Source organism: Gallus gallus, chromosome 5 (assembly GCF_016699485.2).
Source record: "Gallus gallus isolate bGalGal1 chromosome 5, bGalGal1.mat.broiler.GRCg7b, whole genome shotgun sequence".
In the NCBI taxonomy this organism is placed as follows: domain Eukaryota; kingdom Metazoa; phylum Chordata; class Aves; order Galliformes; family Phasianidae; genus Gallus; species Gallus gallus.
The window spans coordinates 46,931,177-46,953,203 of NC_052536.1; the positions used below are offsets into that span (position 1 = coordinate 46,931,177).

General features: G+C 37.3%; 1 long non-coding RNA gene across 2 annotated transcripts; it reads left to right on the forward strand.

The window, feature by feature from the left end:
• The first annotated feature begins 5,128 nt into the window (after positions 1–5,128).
• On the forward strand, positions 5,129–21,345 carry LOC107053545. 2 transcript variants are annotated; one of them, XR_005860316.2, is made up of 3 exons: positions 5,129–5,369; positions 5,607–5,789; positions 8,276–10,173. It is a non-coding gene; the product is annotated as an uncharacterized LOC107053545 (long non-coding RNA). The 2 variants fall into 2 exon arrangements; XR_001466899.4 differs by lacking the exon at positions 8,276–10,173 and adding an exon at positions 16,476–21,345 and having other exon boundaries at positions 5,131–5,369.
• The last annotated feature ends 682 nt before the right edge of the window (positions 21,346–22,027 follow it).

Below are 22,027 nucleotides of genomic sequence, written 5' to 3' on the forward strand. Positions count from 1 at the left end.
GCACTGGTGAGGCCTCACCTCGAGTACTGTGTTCAGTTTTGGACACCTCAGTACAGAAAGGACACTGAGGTGCTGGAGCAGGTCCAAAGAAGGGCAACAAGGCTTGTGAAGGGCTTGGGGAATATGCCCTACGAGAAGAGACTGAAGGAACTGGGTCTGTTTAGTTTGGGGAAAAGGAGGCTGAGGGGAGACCTTATTGCTCTCCTCCAATATCTGAAAGGTGCTTACAGTGAGAGTGGAGTTGGTCTCTTCTCACTGGTGACAGGTGACAGGACGAGGGGAAATGAATGGCCTTAGGTTGTGCCAGGGGAAGTTTAGTTTGGATATCAGGAAAAACCTCTTTACAGAAAGGGTTGTTAAGCACTGGAATAGGCTCCCCAGGAAGGTGGTTGAGTCACCATCCCTGGATGTATTTAAAAACCATTTGGTTGTGGTGCTCAGGGACATGATTTAGCAGAGGGATGTTAGAGTTAGGGTAGTATGATTAGGTTGTGGTTGGACTTGATGATCTTTACGGTCTTTTCCACCCTGAACAATTCTGATTCTATGATTCTCAGCCTAGGATCTTCTCAAACATTTCATACCTTAGGACAGGAGTTGCTTTCCTTCCCTAAAGGGTTGTGTTGAATACTTCAATAGGTTTCAGCCATGCTGGAAAAGGTGTGCCAGAGTAGTTTGTTCAAGATATAGGCATTGGTGCCAGGTCTGGAGCTTCCAGTATTGCCCACCTCTCCATTGTCCTCCAAGGGATCCCTCCAGAGGGAAAAGGAGAGTACAGAAATGTTCAGTGGTTAGTAAGTTGATACCAGAGCTACTGCCAGAGGAACCATAAGGAGACAAATTGTCATTATACCCTCACTGTCTCATAGCTCCATTTTTATCTTCCCAGATGGGTTGCTACATATTCCGCTAGTTTTCAAATTCTAGGATCTCCGTAGATACAGCTTCATACACATCTTTCTGCAGTAGTCTCTTTTTTATGTAATCAGGACAATAGTAACTGCAGTGATGTTCATGTAGAAAAGGCTACCTCTTTTCTAAGTGGAACTGAAAAATGTAAGTTGGTTGTGACTGCTATGCAAACCAACAATAGCTCATGCAAGGCTAGTAAATCAGAAACATTTCATTTCAGTCTTGTTTTATGTTATAAAAAAAATTACTCCTGGACTGTTATAGCTGTCTGACCCCTGTTGGGTCAACTTCCGCAGGTGCTTCATAAACAATTCCCTAAAGATAGGGAAGATCCAACCACTTCTATCTCTCTTTCAATGTAAATAAGTAGGGATATACACTTCTTCCTATCCTTACTCATTGGCAGTGTCTGGAGTCTCCATTAAATATGTCTTCATTTCCATATGAATCATATGCAAAATTGCATGCAGTACTGAAAAATTAAACTGTCACAGAAAAAAAAAAAAAAAGACAAAATTGTGAGTGAGGAGAAAAAAAGCAGGACTATAAACTGAGAGTCTCTGGTTTCTAATATGGTGACAGAATGGCAACTCCCTCTCCCCTACTCAGGATATGAAAGCATTGCTTCCATTCGAGTATTCAGCACATATAGCAATCCAAATGATGAAACTGACCAGGCAAATTCTGCCCTCACCAAGACCAACGTAAATCTGGGTTTGTGTCCTGGAAGGGACTGCTGTGAGTTCGTGCTGGGAAAACTAAGAATAGAGTTTGAACCCCTGCCATAAGAAGCAGTGAAAATCCAAACAGAACAGTCTTAAAATGTCAGAGTTCATTTCTGGTCTTAATAGCTGTGTACAACACCCCTGCTACTTCGCAAAAGGAGCTGGAAGGTCACTGTCATTTCTGGTCTTGAAGACATGTGTCACTCATTTCCAGCCTCTTCTGATATTTGACAGTGTGGACCTGCCTGGAGCACAGCAAGAATAAAGGATGACACAGCTCACTGAGCAAAATTTCATTAACAATTTTCCTCCTACTCAAATAAGAGCTCACCTCTGACCCCAAAATGTAGAGTTTGCTACAGAAGAGGCACTTGCGAGGGCTTCAGTTAATACAATCCAGTCTTTGACAAAGTCAAAGTCACCCATTCTGCCTTTGAAAGACTGTGTGAATTGATAACAATCTTTGATAGAAGGCTGAATAATCTATAAGAGAGAGATGGGCCACTTCAGAAGGCCATGTTTTTTATTGTCTAGTCTGATCTGAGTTTGCTGTACCAAGTGAGTCCAAAATCACTAATTCTCTGTGAAAACCACAGCATATCTAAGAGCTATATTTGTATATTCATACTTCTGTGATAATTAATAGTTTACTCTTAATTTGAAAATCAGATTGTATATTTCATTTCAATGAAATAAGAAATTGCATTAAAAAATTAATTGCTTGCTTGCCCAGAATTCTCTGTGTTGCAGTAAGACACCAATAGTCTTCCTCTTACTGAAGCATGATCTCTTCAAATGATAGAGTTGGTACCTGAATTAGAATGATATAAATCTTGCCTTATGACAAACAAAGTTGCTTGGATCAAGCAGATGCTAGATTCACCACGATGTCTGAGATGTCTTCTAATTTAAACACAGCTATATAGGTCTATATATAGCCAAATGCATTCTGTATCATTGTAACACATGATTTGATAATGGAGGCTTTACGTTCTTATTGAAGGTATATCATGGAGTTTCATTCAGGTAAGATCATACCGGTTGCCCATAAATGTAAAAACTAGCTCCCAACCATCACATTCCCACATTTTGGAAAATTTTAGATTTGAAGTTTGAGGATTAAACTAGCTTCTAATATAAAATGCCACTAGTTGCATCAGTAATGTCTTCAATTCCACCTGCCCAGACACAAACTGCAAGTATCTTAAAAAAATGGTGTCACAGAGAATTTTATATCAGTAGGCACTGCTCTTCTGTGCAGAAAAACATGTCTGGAAGAGTGTCCCATCACAGTAACTTAAGAATTTCCACTCTGGTCTGCAAAAATGTTAAAGTTTAGGTTTATTACATAGAAAAATTTGGGGCAGGAAGGAGTGATATGAACAAATTGCAGAGACAATGAAAAGCTTAATATTATTTGCATGTTTGATTTAAAATTAAATTAGAATTTAAAGACAGTTGTGGTGTAGGAGTGCGATCATTTTAAGTAAGCAGTGTCTTATGTTGTTTTCATTTATAATGTTCACAGTGAGTGGAGAGAGCTGTGACTGATTAATAATCAATATATGCAAGATCATATAAATAAAGTCAAATATTAATATGAATGAACACATGAATTGAGAGATTCTGAGACCACTCCCCAAAAAATTAGATATTTGCTTTGTGGACAAACATTTCTTAAAAAAATCCATCAACATCTTTCTAACCAATACTTCAAGATACTACTACTCCAGCAGCAAGCAATTGAAAGAATCAGACGATATTTAGTTTTTCTTATTATTATTATTTCTGAGTATTAGAGAGCAGGGATATTGCTTTAATTTTAAATTTATATCCTTCTAGTGAAGAATATATTAATGCAGACAGCTGCATCAGAGTCTTCAAGTATGAGATAAGGCTGTATGGGGGAGACCTGTTCATTGTGGGCGACCAGTCTCCCAAATTCAGTTCTCATACTTCATCTTTTAATTTATTCACAACGCCTTTGCAATTCACACTCTGATTTTATCTTTTATAAATGATATTGGCCCTGCTTATTCCTCTGGCAGTTTTGTACTTGTACCCTCTATGAGGTACCCAGAAATGATACAACAGTGCATCTTCACATTTTACCACCTCATTATAACTATCAAGGCTTGCACTTTTGTATATAAACTCTGCTTTATGTGTGCAAAAGTCAAGAGTTGAGCGGGTTACACCTCTCTTACTCCCAGTAAATGAGGATTACATGAGATTTGAACTCCACAGAGACATGCAAGGAATGTAAAAGAACGTTTCACATTATGAAATATAGATATCTGAAAAGCTACAGAAATTGTATCAGTAAACTTATATCAGAGCTTTTTTCCCTTAAAAGATATTTTAAAGAAATCATTAAAGTTTTCAATTTCCCTTCATCCTTAACAGAAAAGACGATAGCATTTACTAAATAAATAAATAAATAAAAAGGAAAACAAAAGTTCAATTATTTTCAGTGAGGTTTGCTTTGGAATTTAAAGAGAGAAAATCTGCTCTGAATGCAGATAAAACTGTTAACAATTTCCAAGGGTACTCTAGTTGTGTTCTTCATACTGCTGGTAACTTACTCTTTGTTTCTGACCAGGAGGCTCATGAACAACCTCACAGAGTTGACAATGGTCTCTGTACAGTTTTACAGATCCATTACAGCCTGTTACTTTGATATCCATAGCATTAAGTGAGGCTGTTAAATCACAGAGCTGGCTCTTAATTGCATTAGCCACCAAATGAGAGGTCTCTGGAAGAATGACTTAGAAAATACACTGACAATGAATTTGGAACCAGAGCACTCCTATAGGACTTCATGTTTCCCAGGCTGTCTTCTGTACTTCTCCTCCCATTTACTGTGTTTTTTAAAGCTTTTTAAACCTGGGAAGAAAATTCAGTCAGAATCATGAAACAGAAGTAATCACCAATGTTTCTGAATAAGCAAAGGATACTAAATAAGGTATTAGCCACAGAACACCAGCTACTAAATGCCTGGAGAGTGGCCAGTCTGGCTGGAAATATGTATTCTTTTTTTTCCCTGCTGCCATTTATGTCAGTCTTGAATAGATTCTGTTTCACTATGCTGTGGATTACACCCAGAGCTTATGGATATGAATATGGGTTGCTTGCTTTGCTCTCTCTGATCGTGCTCCAGTGGTATTAACACTTGGGGTCAATCTGGATTATCCCATGTTTAAAAGATGGCAATTAAACACTTCAATTCTTAATTTCTGAGAATTTCTTCTTGCTTATAATAAGAACTAAAGCAATTGCTTGCACAGATCTACTGTGCCAATATTGTGCTGCAGGTGGTCTGGGTGGTGGAGAGGGAAAAATGAAATAAATTACTTGCACAAATTTTTCACTTTGGGTGGGACAGCTGATCTGAATGAGCTGTAAGGAACTTAAAGGATGAATGTATGACTTCACTCTACAGAGGTGTTTTCTCCTTTTAAGTAACTGCGTTGAGACTCATCGATCAAAATTAGGTAAGATGTATTCCTAAAGCAAAGACTGGAGTCTGAGTTTTACCAATTCTGTTTCAAGAAAGTATATGGTTTCTCATCTCATAGGGGAGTGTGGCTGCACGTGAGACTTCCTGGAATACCACAAAGTGAGCGGGAAATTGGGACCCACTTCTAACATGGAAAAAAATTACAGAGGAAAACAGAAAGCTATTTTTGGCACGCTGAATTCAGTAGATGAAAAGCTGAGATAATCCTATAGGTAAAGGAAATTTTCCTCTGAAATATATCTCTCTGATGTCATGAAGTAGCTGGTGTGAAAACTTTGTCAATATATAGCAGCTTGGATATTTTAGCTCACTATTTTTAACCTCAGTATGAGAGTGTCAGAACTACATGAAATAAAGACACGTTGGGTAAGAAAAAGCATCTCAAACAAGTTTAGAAATTGTTAGGAGAAAAGCTTCATTTAAAATACTGCTAAATTCTCTTTCTGCAGGAACTGTTTTGGATCTTGAACAAGTCTAATGGGGAGTGAATAGGCAGCTTCAAGGGTCCTGACAAAGTGTGCAAGTGACAAATGAAAGGAAGATGTTCATTTATACACACTATGTGTGATCTTCTCTAGGGCTGGGGTATGAATTTTGCTCTTGACCACAGTCTTCCTTCTACTTTTGTTAAGGTAAGTTTTTTCCTGTAAAAATGGAGTGGCATTATAACTGTCTGCTGTGGAATGCATATTGTGTCTACGTTGATACCAGTATAAATCAATTATTTTAGTTTTTAGAATTATTCTATTACTTTCTCTCATGTAAAAAAAAATGTATGACTGCATGACCAGATAACAGCTACTTGCCAGTACCAATGATAAATTTAGATTGCTTCCAAAATTCATTTCCCATATTCTCTGACAGTATGCAGGGAACACGAAGTTACTAAATTTTAAAATGTTCCACATAGTCATATTATTCCAGGATGCCAGAATGCACACAAGTACCCTTAGTCATGAAGGTGTTAATCAGTGTATGTACCATCTCATCTGCATCTAAGAAACCCTGCAATTAAAATTAGAACTTGTATGCCTGGTCCCCAGTTTACTGCTTTTCAAAGTTCCTATCTGCATACACTGGGGACGGGAAGGGCCTTTTGAAAGTAAATAATTTAAAAAAAATAGGGGGATTTTTGAAAACTGTAGAGCTTCCCTTTAGGACCAGTCCAGGAGCTCTGTCCTTCTGTCAAAGTACAAATTACCCCCATATGGTGATGTCCGTTTGCTCAACTGTAATTTATTCATTATGCAGAGTGCCGAATACCAAATGGTGAAAGCACAGCAGCAGAACAATGAAACAGGCTTAGGAAGCTAGTAAATGTCCAATCAATGAGAACCTAATGAACTATAACATGTAATACTTTATAAGGCATTCAAATTAAAAGGAGTAGAGGGGAGTGGGGGGGAAGAGAACTGCGACGATGTAATATCAATTTACTTATTCCAATTCTAATCAAATGAAATAAGCATCATCCTCCAAAAATACAACCATAACTGATATTTGAGGAGGGGGAATCTGGAAGGTAATATCAAGCAAAAATTCCTTTAAGAACATAATTACATACTATTCACCTGTCCCTATTTACTGCAAGTTCTTTGCAACAAGCTCCTTTGGTGAGGTAGTGAACAATTTTTTTCAATATCAGTGCTTGGAAGAAGGTAGATAATATGCATCTTTAGGATATATGAATGTAATGAGGGTAGCTGAGATCTTTACCAAGAACTCATAGGCGTATTTCATCAAATGCAGCACCTTTACCTTACAAGACCAACGTAAAAATTTATCTGCACATAGCGCTGTTCCCTCTATCCCAAGAACCTTGTTTCATTGTGAGTCCCATTCCCACCTTTGCTTGAAACTCCAGGTCAAATTCTTTAGCAATAGGTATAATTAATAAATAAAGTACAAGGTAATCTCAGGAGAGTGGTCTGTCCTTCCTAAGCAGCCAATGTGCAGAAAGAACATCTTCTGGATAGAGCTATTTTCATCTAGCAAGGAAATAACTAACTCCTTCTCCAGGCAGAGGAGGTGACGGCAGAGATCCAGGTATCTTGTCTGACAAAGCACTGTGTCGGTTTTACTGTCTTCTGGGCTACATAGTCAAGAGTCTTAGTCCTTTACTCTTCTTCCAGTAAGACTCCTGTCTTTAAATGGGAAATTTCAATTAATGTGTCTCTGAATCATTGTTTCTCTATTTTTAAAAGAGCTTGTACTGGGTTGTTGGCCAATTCTTTCTTTCTTTTTTTTTCTTTTTCTTTTTTTTTTTTTTTTTTTTTTGTAATTTAAGCCCTCTTAATCCATTTTATATTGGCTTCTATTGCCTTCCTGACAGAAAAGGTGCCAACAAGATGGTTCATTCTCGTCTCAGCCAGCTACACATATTAGCAATTCTCACAGCAGTTGCCAAGTATAGCTGTATGTCCTCCTCTTCAAGAGTGGCTGTAGTTTTCTTTTTCCACAGCAGTTGACATTAAGTGTCTTCTGTGTTTCCTGCTGCTCCTGTTCACATGTGATAGCAGTTAGTGTCAGCTTCACTATCTTTCCATTTCTTCTTCTATGTGTGCTTCTTTCCTTTTATAGCTTTCTCCATTAAAAAGAATAAAATAAATCTCCCTTTTCATTTATAATTCTGTGCTTACCCCAGGTTAAATTTGATGAAAAGCACTTTAGACTCTGGACTTCTGCATCCTGCTCTGCTGCTAATGTTGTGGCCTTTTGCACCAGTTGTGTGAAGTCTTTAGGTTACGCTGTAGGAGCCTTGTCTGTTTATGAAAGCAGAAACTCGAATGATGTGTGCCTTCAAACACACATGACATAAGTGGTCATAAAAGGTTTTGATGCTCTCACTCCCCAGATGGGCAGACAAGCACTATTCTTAATATTCATGTGTTTCTTATATATTTTTTATCCTGCATTAGTACAAAACCAATAGCAAAAGAATGCTCTGAAATTATCAGCTATACAATGTTTCTGTGTCAGCCCCATAACTGTGTATAGACATGAGAGTAGATGACTTTTCTGGGAACTAGAAGGATCCTAATATGACACAGGACAAATCTCACTTTTCCATCCATGAAAGGAGGCAACATATACATACGTTTTCCTTTTGTCTGGATAGCTGTTCCAAAAAGCAGGCCCTTGGAGAAGTGTTCAGCACTATAGGAACTCTGGATTTACGTTGGATGCTTTTTAAAAGAGTGGCAGAGGACATCACGTCAGTGAGATTTCACCAATTCAAGGAAAAACCTTGAAAACTCTAATCAAGTCTGTCCCATATTCATGCAACAGTAAAGACAAAAGGATGTAAGTGCATCAAAGTCTGTTTTTGAGTCTGACTGTAAAGAATAAGTTATTATTCTTTGGATTATTTTTTTTTACATTTCAATGTTATTTGTTGGCTCACAGATATTTCTTTTTCTTTCTCACACCTCATACTTTGGCATGACAACCTCTAAGCAAATGCTACCAAGATTACATTAGGAAACCTCACTCAACAATGCAGGTACAGTAAAAGAAAAATGAAAATGAAAACAAAAAAAAACTCAGGAGAGAAAAAAAAAAAAAATACCAACAAACATGACAGAACCGCTTTGTTTCCCAAATTATCATCAGGCTGTCCAGACATGGAGAAGCAGTGAACAGCTATCACAGTGTGGATAATATAGAGAAGTGCTTCCAGGAACAATGGGAGCAGCCTCCCGTATGCAGAATGGGAGCTGTCAGTGGGAATTAGTGTCCCACAGATCCTCCCCATCTCCCAGTGACGGATCCAGAAGGTGTGCTTGTGGGGTCAGGTGGGAAGGCAAAGCACTGAAGGTTGCAACACATCCAGTGTATAGAGAGTATTATCAAATTACTTTGTCATCTTTAACAGCCCTGCAGGGACTGCAGTGGAATCTCAGTCCCTTTTTTAATGAATGGAAGTTTTACCCCGAATAGTAAGAGCAAGATAAATACTTTTAGCTGTTTTACTTAGCTCATTTTTTCTTTTCCTCCCTTTTTTTTTTTTCCTTTAATTTTAAATAATTACTGTTTTAAAGCCAGCCAAGGCACATAGGGTTAAAGATGTAAAATCTCAGCATGGTGCAATAAAGCTGATACTGAAATAGTGTATCCCTACTGTAGGAGGAATCTGCAATCAGGACTTCCAAGCACATGCAAAAAATAACTCTTGGATCAGTCTTCTTGTCTTCCAGTAGACTTGGCAAGAAAGGCAAGCCATATGTGAAGCCAGCCATATATCAGTTATGTGGTCTTAGATATTTGCAATAAAACAAAGGACTTTGCTGTCAGCCCTTCCTGATTTCATGAAGCCTTTACAGCTCACAGTAATGTCTCTTTATCAAAACCCACAAAGTTATCCTTAGACATGTGCATTTCTTAGGGAAAATATTCTCTGAAATAGCTATTTATGATTAAATCCATCAGGGAAAGGGGAAGACATGAAAGGACTTAATACAGCCAGTTTCAGCCATGCTGAATGCATCTAGGAATAACAAACGAGTGTAAAAACAATTAAAAATAAAATAAGTAAGACTGGGGGAAGGGAAGAGGGTAGAAGAATTAAAATAGACATACACAAAACAATATGATCAAGAATGAAATCTTTGTGACAGTGATGTGGATGCCCTGGTAAATTAAGTGGAACTAAAACTTCACACCAGAATTGCTCCTGGCCATTTATTTAGGCAGTATTAGCCAGCAGTTTCATGCAGGGATCGTGCTAGGAGTGGGTTCAAGGAAAAAATTTTGTAAGGGTGTTTTTCCCAGCCAATGTGAGGTGGATGGTCTGCACACAGGGAACAAGAAAGATGGCTGAGAATAGTTCAGAGTGAGCCACGAAGAGAGGTCAGGAGCTAATGAAAAGTTAGCCCCCGGACCTGCAAAACCACGGGGATGTGAACAGCCCTATGCGTGTGATTGCTCAGTTATGTGAAGTTCACTGCGTGCTCAAGCTCAGGGTAAGAACTTGTTTGATTTGATGTAGTAGTGAGAGGAGTCAGGGGCGGGATTTGAAAAGTGACGTGATTGCAGCAGTGCTTTTCTGAAACAACTTTACAGAAAAAATTCGGAGAGTGCATTCCTTACAAAACTGATAAGGTGTTACTATAGAACTGCAGTAATGACTTTGGCAAACAGTTTGTGCAAATTTCTAGACTATAATTGCAAATGTGGATTTTTAATCAAATATTATTAACTATTACATAATGAAAAGAAATAAAATCCCAATAGACAGATTAGCATTTTTACTCTCTTTAAAAAACCTGTTTTACAATGTTCCTTTGAGCCATATCCTAAGTTTTAAAAGCATTTGGGTTTTCTAGATCAGATTCTGCAAGGCTCTTGGGCTAACTTTAAGTATGTGATTTGTCTAATTGGAATTAGCAGCTTGCAACCACGTATGTTCCTAAGGATCTTGCCATGTCATGCAGGTTTTCTTTTTTTTTTTTTTTCCTACCTTAAAACCCAATCAAACAAACAAAAACCATAGTTAAAATCGACTCCTGTCCCACCTCTTTTTGTTTATTTATTTATTTTAAATTCCCCTATGTTAAATCTTCACAAAATCTTTCTTATCACCTCGTGGATTAATTGCCAGTGAAATATTTGCTTTGGAATGAGTATCTCTTACTAATGTGTCCTGCTCAGTGTTTATGACTTATAACTATTCAGGGCAACATACTATATTATACAAATATTTGAAGCAATCACAAGGGGGGCAATGCTTTAACATAATCCTTCACTCACAAGTTGCCCTTGCAGCCCTTTTCAGTTACTTTTCATTATTTCACCACAGGGGAACAGTCTCAATAAATTATTGTATTAACAATTACATTAAAAATGAGCCCTGGAACCCCTTTCTCTACCCCAGTAAATGTCATTTAACAGTTTTTGGTGTGGAAATATGCAACAGATAAGTCAAGTGGGTTTTTCTTCTACTTCTTACAGAGGTATGAAAATATCAGTAGATGCTCAGATCTCCGCTACTCAAAACATTACGGGTCAGATCCGAGCAGAGTGGAGAGGTCAGTGCTCCATCATCACAGCTTTATATCATTATGGGCTTTAGGGCATAATAGCCTGCAAGGATGCTTGGTTAAAAGATGGGAAGGAAACCTGAAAAAGGTTAATTACGGCACGCACAGCACTTGACAGTTCCTTTTCAATCTGATTCAGCTCAGCTGTGAATGCCACTGTGTCTTCTGCACAAAGATCCCGCTCGCTGCTATGCCACTTGCTGTCACCCCAAGGCAGTTGCGTGGTTTGCCCACAAGGACAGATCCCAACCCCAAACACTGCATGTTTTCCAAAGGGTGCACCTGCTTTGCTGTGGATTTGGTGCTTAGAGCTTGCTGTCTGAAGCCTTAACACCCAGAAACTTGTTTTGACAGTTTGGGTTATGTTCGTTAGGGAATCCAAGGAGGGAATATCTCTGGAGGGGGCAGGGAGGAGAGGGAAAGAAGCACAAACAAAACAAAAACTTAAGCCTGTGACTAATTGGCTGAAAGGATGTGAGCAATTCGGCTCCACTTAATTGAATGTGGGCTCAAATTAAAAAGAAAGAGTAATTGCCTTCAAAACTTTGCATTGTAGATTGCTGGTGAAAGGCTTAGAAGGTGAAAGCCTTAAAGCACATGTGTCAGTGATGTTGTTGACAGGAACCCAAATATCCTGTTATATGCATCTGCATTCAGAGGACTTCATTCTAGAAGGGATTAGCCTACATTATATTGATGGTTTTATTTACAAGATGAATTTTCATTAAAAAGGTACCCTGATTTTTGCTAGAAATTTCAGAATGTGACCATGCCTTCTAACTGCTAGCTGCCTTCTAAACATTTCCTGATCAGAGAACCTGAAAATAGCTCTTCAGATTTCAAAGTAAATATAAAGAATCTCTGCATTTGGTTACAAATCCGCATATTCTTATTCATTTGTTCCTTCAAATTTAGGGAGAACTTCATCTGAGCAAAGGGATAGTTGTGTTAAACACAAATAACCAGGGAGTAGGGAGTCAAGGAATTTACCTTGAAAGTACAAATCTGAGTTATGAGACCTTTTTAAATAAAAATCAGGAATTAACTCATGCGGTCTGTACATTGCCATTTATTCTTTACATCAAAGCTGCATCCACAAGTTCTAGCCCCATTGTGCTATGCACAAAGACACAGAACAAAAGAAATGTCCTACCTCTCAAAATAATTCTCTGCAAGAGTAACAAAGACCCTTTGTTTGCTATTTAAGCAAGATTGGTGGACATCATCTTTAAGAAGAAGCTCTGAGAATCAACCTTTTCTGTCCTTTTCCAAATATGCATATGCACATTTTTTGTGAGTCTGCTACAGTAAAAAGGCTCCTAAAGGAAAGAATGGAGCAGAGCAAAAGGAAAATATTACTTTATATTAATAACAAATGGAGTGCACAACGCATTCCACATACAAAGGTTACCCATCTACAGAGATGGAAGCCAAGGGCATTTTAAAACTTAAAGATCCTTTAAATAAACATATTGGTTTAAGTAGGAAGCAAATATTCTTAGCTCAGCAGGTAGTTGGTATCTAAATCACATTCAGACTTCACATAAATACACATGTCAAAGCATTTATCTAGTAATAAAAAAAACAACTCTTAAGGAATGCAGTTCAGATAGGGAAGTGTCAGGTATTTTGCACATTTCCTATTTCCAGCTCATTAGTTTCAGCTTTTGACAGGGGTGGAGCTGAAAGAGGGGGTCAGAAATCCTGTGGAGGTTTTTCTCTCCTCCCAATTTCACATGAATAAACAGAGGGAGGGAGTCCCCTGCCTGTCTGCCAGGCTCTTATCTATCATATTTAGATGCTAGATGCTGTCAGATACTAGATAGCAATGCCTGTAGGTATTGCCAGTTACTGGGAAATTAAACCTGGAACAGAAGATACTCCTTTTCATTCCCAAACTGACCTTATGATATGAGTAGGTTTCAACATCCTTCAAAAAACACTGATGTCCAGACAAAGGTGGCATTATTATATTTTCATCATTTGCTACTCACACCTGATTATTATTATTTTTTTTCTCATGTTGTCCACAAGTCTCTTACCAGCACCTTATCTGTACCTTTTCTTTTGCCTACATTAATGTGTTCCTCTCAAATCCAGGTTCTCTCACTCCGGAAGTTGTGGGTTTAGTACTGCACTGCTGGTTTTAATTTGAACTTTCCTGAGTATTAGGGATTATCAGAAATACCTTGTTTTCAAAAATAAAATAGAAAGTGAAAAAATATACCTAGTTTTCCTTTATTTCCCTAAAAAACATTTCAGAAAATGACAATGCTTCCCTAGAGAGCGTTACTGTAAGAGGGACTTCGATCTAATTCGTGGAATATGTGCCTATGATCACTAACAGTCAAGTTAGCAATTACCACCCTTGTGCAAGAAGATACACACTGTAAGCCAAGATAAGATATCCACACAAGCACACTGTCCCTACTAGCAGTAGAACAAACCTAGCCAGCACAAACTGCAATATAAATGCTTTCATGCATTCAGCTGCTCTTTCATCTGAAGGCTGATAAATTCCAGCTGATGGAAGTTAACTTCTTAAGACACTGTTGGAGCATCCCTTGGTTTGTTGTTGGTAGGATATAAATTAATATTGATATTTAAGGTACTTTGTTTACAGAGAGGAAAGCCAGCAATATGGCCTAACTTTTGACTGAGTGAGGTCTCAGAGGTTACTTTGCACTGGCATGATCATCCACACCTTTGGATTACTTTTTGAAAAATCTTTGTGGATCATGAGATGCTTCTACTGTGATATGAAAAGAAAATGACTGGCTTTGATTTGATGGTCAGGTGGAATTTCAGTTTGGTTCCTATCACCTCTCAGACTTGCTTAGATGATTCTGTTCCTAAAGTCTGTATGGGTGTCAGGAAGAACAATTATGACTTGTTTTAAAGCTGTTCTGTTAGGGTCACAGGTGAAGTAAAAGACCCATAACATTTACCAATAATCATTAGGACAGAGCATAAGTATTCACTTTGAATTAACTTGTAAGCTAGAAGCATTAACAAAGGCTGCAGGAAGTATAATTCTGGGAGGCTCAAATCTGAAATTTATTTTGTCGCACTGTCATAAAGGGGGTGCAACTTCTTTAATGGATTTGAGCCGTTACTAAATGCAGTAGAGAACCATAGGATTCAGTGGACTTCACACAGCCAGGAGTTCAGAGTCTGCCCACTGTGGCTGGTGAGCTATTTCAGATGTCTGTTTCTAGCAGAAATAGACCCGAAAGTGGGTTTACTCTCAAAGAAGAAAAAAGTAGGGTGATGTAAATTTCTCTTAATTTGAGACTACATTATGGCCTGCTGCTGCTCAGTCAAAGAAGATCAAAAAAAAAAAAAAAAAAAAAAAAAAAATAGTTGCCTTTCTTGCTCTGAGTTTCTAACTGTCCTGCTCAGATTGTGAAGCTAACAGTAGCTAATAAAGGAGTAAGTGAACCAAACATGAATAACATTTAGTTTAAAACCTATCAGATGGCAGATGGGCCATGTCTCATAGGTGTCGTGGAGACAGTTCAGTGGAGAAGATGCTGACCTAATGGTGGCAAGAATATACTCCTGCCACTGCTGATCATTTTTCATGGATTCCCAGTTGGTTGTTTGATATGCAACTCCAAAATTTATTGTTTTTCTCCTTTTTCTTTCCTTTCTGTCAGCCAATAAAGAGAAACCATAACATCAGCAGTGTTTGAAAACATATTTATGTTTGTTTCCCCTATAAAAAGAGATAATAATGTTATGTTCCAATAATATTAAGTTGCAATGTTATTTGCAAGATTGCAGAGCTTTTAATTTTCTGATTATTTCCACAGTGGGAGTTTCAGCTCAATTTCTACTAAGACATTTCTATCTGTTTTGGTTATTTTTTTATTACAGCTAGAAGCAACAATAATTGCCTTTAGTGTATGAAAACATGACTGAGGAGACAATTGTCGTCCCTAAAGACTAAAATCATCAGCATACATTTTTGATGTAAAATTTTTGTAAATTAATTGCAAGGTCCTATAAATATTATATTTACTAAAATTGTGTTGTCTGCTGTCTTCAAAGAAATAATCTTTTCCTTTTTCTTTCTCTCTCTTTTTTTTTTTAACTATGTTTCGTATGCAGTACATTTCCTGAGGCAGAAAACAAAAACATGGAACAAAATATTAGCCTTTTACTTTTGTAGTTTTACATTCTACTATTTCTCTTTTTGAACTCTGGGGTTTCTTTTTAATATAGAGAAAAAGATCAGTAACACTGTCATTAATCATGACCAATTTTCAGTTTCTCACTGTTCAGTTGATCAAAAAATTGAATATCCATCCCAAATAATAAGGCAGTATTCTTGCATTTGATTTTCTCACAGACCAGGAAAATAAATTCAAAATGTCAAACGTTTTGTAGAATATCTTTTTCTGCAATTCCTATTCAGAAACAATAAAATGAAATCTTTTAGATGTCTCATAATGAAAGTGCTCCCACCCAGTTACATCCTGGGAGAAATTATCTATCACGACTTATAAAGGAAATATCGTCTGCAACCACCCATAGAGGAACCTGACAGACTGTCAAAGACCTGGAACTACAGTTGTCAAAAGTCCCTGAGATAACTTGGGTAGATGCCAAGATTAATAAGCCTAATTAAAATTACACTACTTTATTTCCATTTTTTCCTTGTAGAATAATAAACCACAGTCAGCCTAGATTTTGTTTTTTAAAGATCTATTTTTTTACCTGGCTGTGTTAACATCTCTCCAGTTGCATTATCTCACAGTCTGGTATGTCCTGTGCAACCCAGATGTATAGTTGTTTCACAAGATTTATGAGTACATGGCAAAGTTCTCAAGACAAACAGATTATGTCCTTTCCGAATAGCTGTGTTTGACTGCAGGAGCTACAGAGTATTTTGGATAAATGTGCTCAGCAGGCCTTTCTTTGAAGGAGACAGATAGTGTAACAGCTAATATCAAGAACAGTGATTAGCACCAATAGATTTTAGCAGATTTACTCCAGTCATAATGGTAGCCCTTAAACTTGAGGAGGCAGTGCACTGGACTTACATTAACTCTAGCAAATTTGCTCCTAGAAAAGCAGTGGAAAACCTAGGGAAGATTCTTACTAATAAAGCACACTTTCATAAGAAAATCTGCTCTCCAAGGAAGATCAGGGACAAGATTATACAGACAACCAGGACAAAAATCAGTAGACAAGAAAAACTTCAGAAATACTTAGTCTGTGGTTACTGTCTAAGAATTAACTATTTTTTTATTTTTTATTTTTTTGTTAAGACAGATATCAGGTCACTTTTTGAGACCAATCACAGCTGCAGCTATACCTGGAGTAGGACCTTGCTTTGGTTCTTCATGATTGCTATATCTAAAGTACAGCAGGATGCAGCCAGATATGTCAAACTGCCCTTGTTTTCAACCAGGTATTAGATTCACAACTTCCTAATGTAAAGAAAAAAAAAAATTATCTGTACTTTTGAAGACTGAATTCATCTCCAGGTAATACAAATGAGAAACGGTGCTCTTCCCCACAGTAATAGGATTGCAATCAAGCTCTCAATGTGATTTACAAACTCTGTAGTGTTAACCAATTACTTGCTGGTCAGCCAATAACAATGACTGAATCATCTTTTGCTTCAGAAAAGGATCACTGCGCACAAGTTGGAGAATCTCACAGCACTGCCTTCAAACCATTCCTACTAAATAAGACACTGCACTTCTCTGTCGATAGATACTATATGGTATTTTAGCCCAAGAAACTTATGTCAGGATCTATAAAAACAACTGGGAACATGCAGAATAATTGAATCTTAAATGATTGTGTATAATGTGTCTGCATTTATATTTCAGCATTTAAATGCGTTTCAATACTTTGGTGTGTGAAAGGGTTAAACAATAACAGATTTCCTGTGCTAAACAGCTTAATGAAAAACATTCAGGGTGCTTTTTTAGAACAACAGACTCATACTGCAAAATGATAATCTTTGGTATGTCCTTTTTTTTTTTCTTTTTCACAAGTAACAATATAGGCGAGACAGACTTTGCTATAATTCTTCCTAATTGCTCTAATGCATTTCATTTTATTTTAGTGTTTTCAGTTTATAAAAACAGTTAGCATCAGTTTGTTTCCAGTTTTAATGGAGATAAACTCCTTCTTTTCCCCCTGAAAAAATTCACAATATGGTTGGAAATGTCAGCAATAATTAGACAAAATGCTTGTGAAACATAAAATAAAAACAATACGTCTTTTTATAATGGAATCAGTTTGTCTGATTATCTCAAACAATGTACATTTCCAACTGCCCAGGAGGGTCATTAGAGCTTATGAAAATCAAAGTCTGCTTTTTCTGCTTCAGACATCATGGACAACAATATTGTCTCCAGGATCATTATAAATATATGTTAGACTTTCTTGAACTACAGTGAACCTGAAGCATGAAATGCATTTAAAGATAAAAACATCAGGGGGAAAAAAAAAGAAAAAATGAAAAACAAAACAAAAAAGCAAACAAATAAATCCACTTTGTGTTATTAACTAAATAAGTGTTACATAGAAATTATAGTTGGATACATAACCTCGCTGAATACAGTACTCAAGGGACCTTGGTTCTATTCTGTCATCAGTCACAGATTTCCAGTATAACCTCAGAAAAGTCATTTCCTACCCTATGCACAATGAGGGCTATTTGTCCCTTAAAGAGATGGTTGTGACAGAGCTCCCTTCTGAGTTCCTGTCTAGGTGTGAAGTCTAATTCAAGAAGTTTCTGTTATTCCTTTGAGATACACTCAGAGAATAGACAAGAGTATCACTTCTACCTTTTTTCCCATTTGTAGAAATGGGGCTAATATTCTCTTGCTCTCACTGGAGAGTTTATGGATACAATCCATTAGTGTGTGAGAGGCATTCAGATACCATGATGACAAGGACCATTTAGCAAGTAAATATCTGGATGGAGTAGGAGGAATTCAGCTGCTGTTACCACATTACATTACAAATAGTTTAGGACAAAAGACAAACGGGAAGTCTGATAAGTTTATCGTATGATCAGTTATAGTCATACAACAATTCTGCACTCAAGGAACCTGGAAAGCTGTTTCAAAAATGAAGTTTCCACCTGTTTAGTTTGTTTACCAATAAGTGTGGCAGTATGCCTATTCTGCCCAGTGGTTTAAGCACTTTTCTCCTGCTCATACATGCTGGGTTTTCAGTCTTCAATTGCATCTTTCAGATTCAGCAGCAGTGTCACACGGCAAGATGGAATTCTAGGGATGCTGCTGCGTTGTTTTGGATGGGATCCTACTATATCAGCTGCCAAAGTGCCCAAGGAAAAACTGAAACTTACAGGAAAATTATAGCGACATGAAGAAATTTCATTAAAAGTGACATGTTCTAAACCTTTTAGAAATACAAAAATCTGTTGAAGATCCCAAGATGTGTGTAGAAAATGTGGGTAAGAAAAGAAAATGCATTACTAAACTAATCTAAAACCAAAGCAGGTATTTCTCTGCTATAGTATTGCTACACATATGCTCTTGTTAGTACAAGCAAATGCTTACCAATAATGAACAATCTCTGTTGGTTGCAATGCTCAAGCACAAATTAAACAATGCTAAAAACTATTATTAAAGCACATGAAGGAATTAATACATAAAATCCTTCTGCTACTTCAAATTCACAGCAAAGCGATTCCTCTCAGCTAAGCCATCAGTACAATGTACAGAAGCCTATTTTTAGGAATGGTTAAGGGAACATACTTTCCATGGATCTCCATGTATTTCAAGCCTACTAAGGGTACAACCCATCCTATCAGAGTAGGTTTATTTGGAGGAGGAGGACAAGGATCCCTGCTCACACTGCCTCCCATGGCATGAGAAATGAGAATATTCTCGACATCCCAGTAGCAATAGGAGTAGATATGATCCACTGTAAAATCCTGTGAGCTTCATTATCAGTTTCAGATGAGGGTTCTGTTTGTAATTAGCAGAAACCAAACCAATGAAGTAGTATTTGGTTTTCTTTTGTGTGTTTTGCTCTCCAACAGTTGCTGAACACTTCATTTTAGTCCACCAATTCCTCAGCTAGTGACACAGCCCAGTCAGGGTCACAGGCCCAAAATGTATTCCACCTCTATGCTCACCTGTCTCTTAAGCAGGGAAATTAAAATTCATTGTCAAAATAAGCAGAGATTTTGCAGATTGAAACAAGAGAGGAATAGCACTTCTCTCTCTTGTGTCTTCTACAGTGTAACACAGCAGAGAAAGTAAAGCCCAGGGAAAAACAAATTAGAGTGACCCCAATGTCCTGAAGACAATATTTTCAAGCTTCATCATTGAAATAAAGATTTGAGAAATCACCAATCAACAGCTCAAATCCACCAGAAGCAGAACGTCAAGTTTGGGCCCACATGCAGATTCTCACATGAGGCTTTCACATGGTAAACAGCCAATGTTTGAAAAGGCACACAGCAGAAATTGTTGGAAGAAACATTAGCTGGGAGGGCAGGCCCATTGCCTTAGCTCTCCAAGGCAGACTGAAACAATAGCAAGTGACACAGATGAATTTTCACCTTGTCTACCGGTACTGCCACAGAAAGGATGTAATGCAATCTCCTGAGAAGTCCATTGTCCTCATGGCACTGTGTGAAATCTGTGACAATGTCAGAACTTGGTCATAGCTCCACGTTCTCTGCCAGAAACATAAGCATGCTTCGAGTGCATTATTCTTTTAGAGGGGGGCCTCGAAAAGTTCAGCTGTAGGATTTTCTCATCAGCTTAATTTTTCCATGTTCTGTTTCGTTTCTGGTATTTTCCCACTTATGTTATTTGCTTGCTGAAGCTGCTCCATTCATGGAGTTCAGTAAATGGTGTTTGCCATCAGAACAATTTGATTCTAGTTCTAATTATAACAACAAGCTGCTTTCTTCAAACATAATATGGGTGTTTCATTATTTTAAATTGTTATCTTCCATATTAATTACAGAAACAGTTGATCTTTTCTGAGAAACCAGCAGCTGCAAATTCCCCCCTTTTTAAATGTCTCATTTTAATAGGTGAAACATCAGGTAAAAATTAAATCAGATTGTATCATAATTCTCCAGAAGAAGATATGTAAGTTACAACACATTGCCTCCATATTCCATAGGGTTACACTATTCAGGTGTATTCAACCATGTAGCTTAGTATAGATCACACAGCTCAGTTGCAGACACAGTGCCCCTAAATAAATCACACAGCAATGGCAACATTACTAATGAGACTATCAGAATCAAAGGAAGCAGGGTGATGCATCTGAGTAGAGCCTACATCATTATTCTGCATGATTTGTTTATGGTATTGTTGGTGAGTCGTGTTTCTCCCCCCTCCTTTCCTAGTCCATCTGGATTAAAAATGGGAACTAGAAGAACTGAAGTCCTGGAATAGCCTGTACACAACAGTCCTGCAGTCATAAGGAGGGGTGGTCTGGTGCTTCTTGCAAGGCATCTGATTACACAAACTCACTTATCATCTGTACTCTGCAGCAGTTCAAGAACTGAACTTCTGACAGTTTTCTTCTGTCACGTATTTGTAGCTACTGATCTCCATGATCCCTGAAAGAAGTATAACTCAGTTACTGAGCCTGCTGACACTCATGTCATACTTTTTTCCATCCTCACTCAAAGCAGTGATCGAAATTTATTCCTATTTTGTGAAGTACAGAGTAACGAATTTCCAATACTAGTGGCTTTTTCTCCACAATAGAACTCCACATTTCTGAAAGGGAAAGTTAATGTTGGAGATGAGAATATGCTACCAGCAAAGCTAAGTTATTTAGCATTTCTACAGTATTTAAAATTTCTTCAGATAAAATATGAGAATTATATTTAAAAAAAAAAAGAAGAAGAAGAAGAAGAAGAAAAAGACAAACAAACACAGAACAGTTTTCTAAAGATGATATGTAAGCTGCACAACACTGAGATTCTCCTTGGACATAAATTGCTGACAACATGTCAAATCTTTTCCACAACTGGGATACATTTACATTGTTTTAAACATGGAGTTACTTCTTTGCTGTTTAGGATTTGGCCAAATTTAAACATGCTTGGAAGACAGAGACTTAACTTCTCAAATAATTTATTGATTGCCGATAGAAACATTTTTTCTTAAATTGTGCAAATAAGAGCTAGATAACATTGAGAATAGGAGCTTTCAAAACCTCTGCACTGATCACATCTGACAAACAAGATAGGAAAAAAATATTAAAAAAAAAAAAAGAAAAAGAAAAGAGTTTAAAAGAAGAGTGATAACAACACAACAAAACAGCAAAACAAAACAACACAGAAAAAACAACTCAAAACACAACCCAAACCTAGAGCTTAACCAAATAATTCAATGTTCTTCCCCAAAACCAATGGAGAGAGGAATATAAATCATGAATTTATAATAAAAAAAAAATGATTTTTTTTTCCTAAATCAATGGTACTCCTAAACACGCTTCAAACAATAAAGTAAGACTTTGCAGTGATGAGTAGTTCAAAACAATTCTTCAACCAGATGGTTACAACTGTGGTTTTCTGTACTCCCCTTTCATTTTCCCTTTCTTACATGTCCCTCCCACTTTGCATCATACCAATTAATATCTTTCCTTCCCTAACAGCCCTCTAGATAATTCACAGAGGCATTTTTCTGTGTGGCCTAGCATTAAACAGAAACTATTAAACAGTCAACTCCTATTTCTTCTATAGAATTAATGTCATGTTAACTCACAGAATGCCTTGCTGTTTAATCACACATGAATGAGGTATTTTAAAGAAGTTGTAAGGTATTTCAGCCACACCCTAAGAACATTCCGCTGATTTA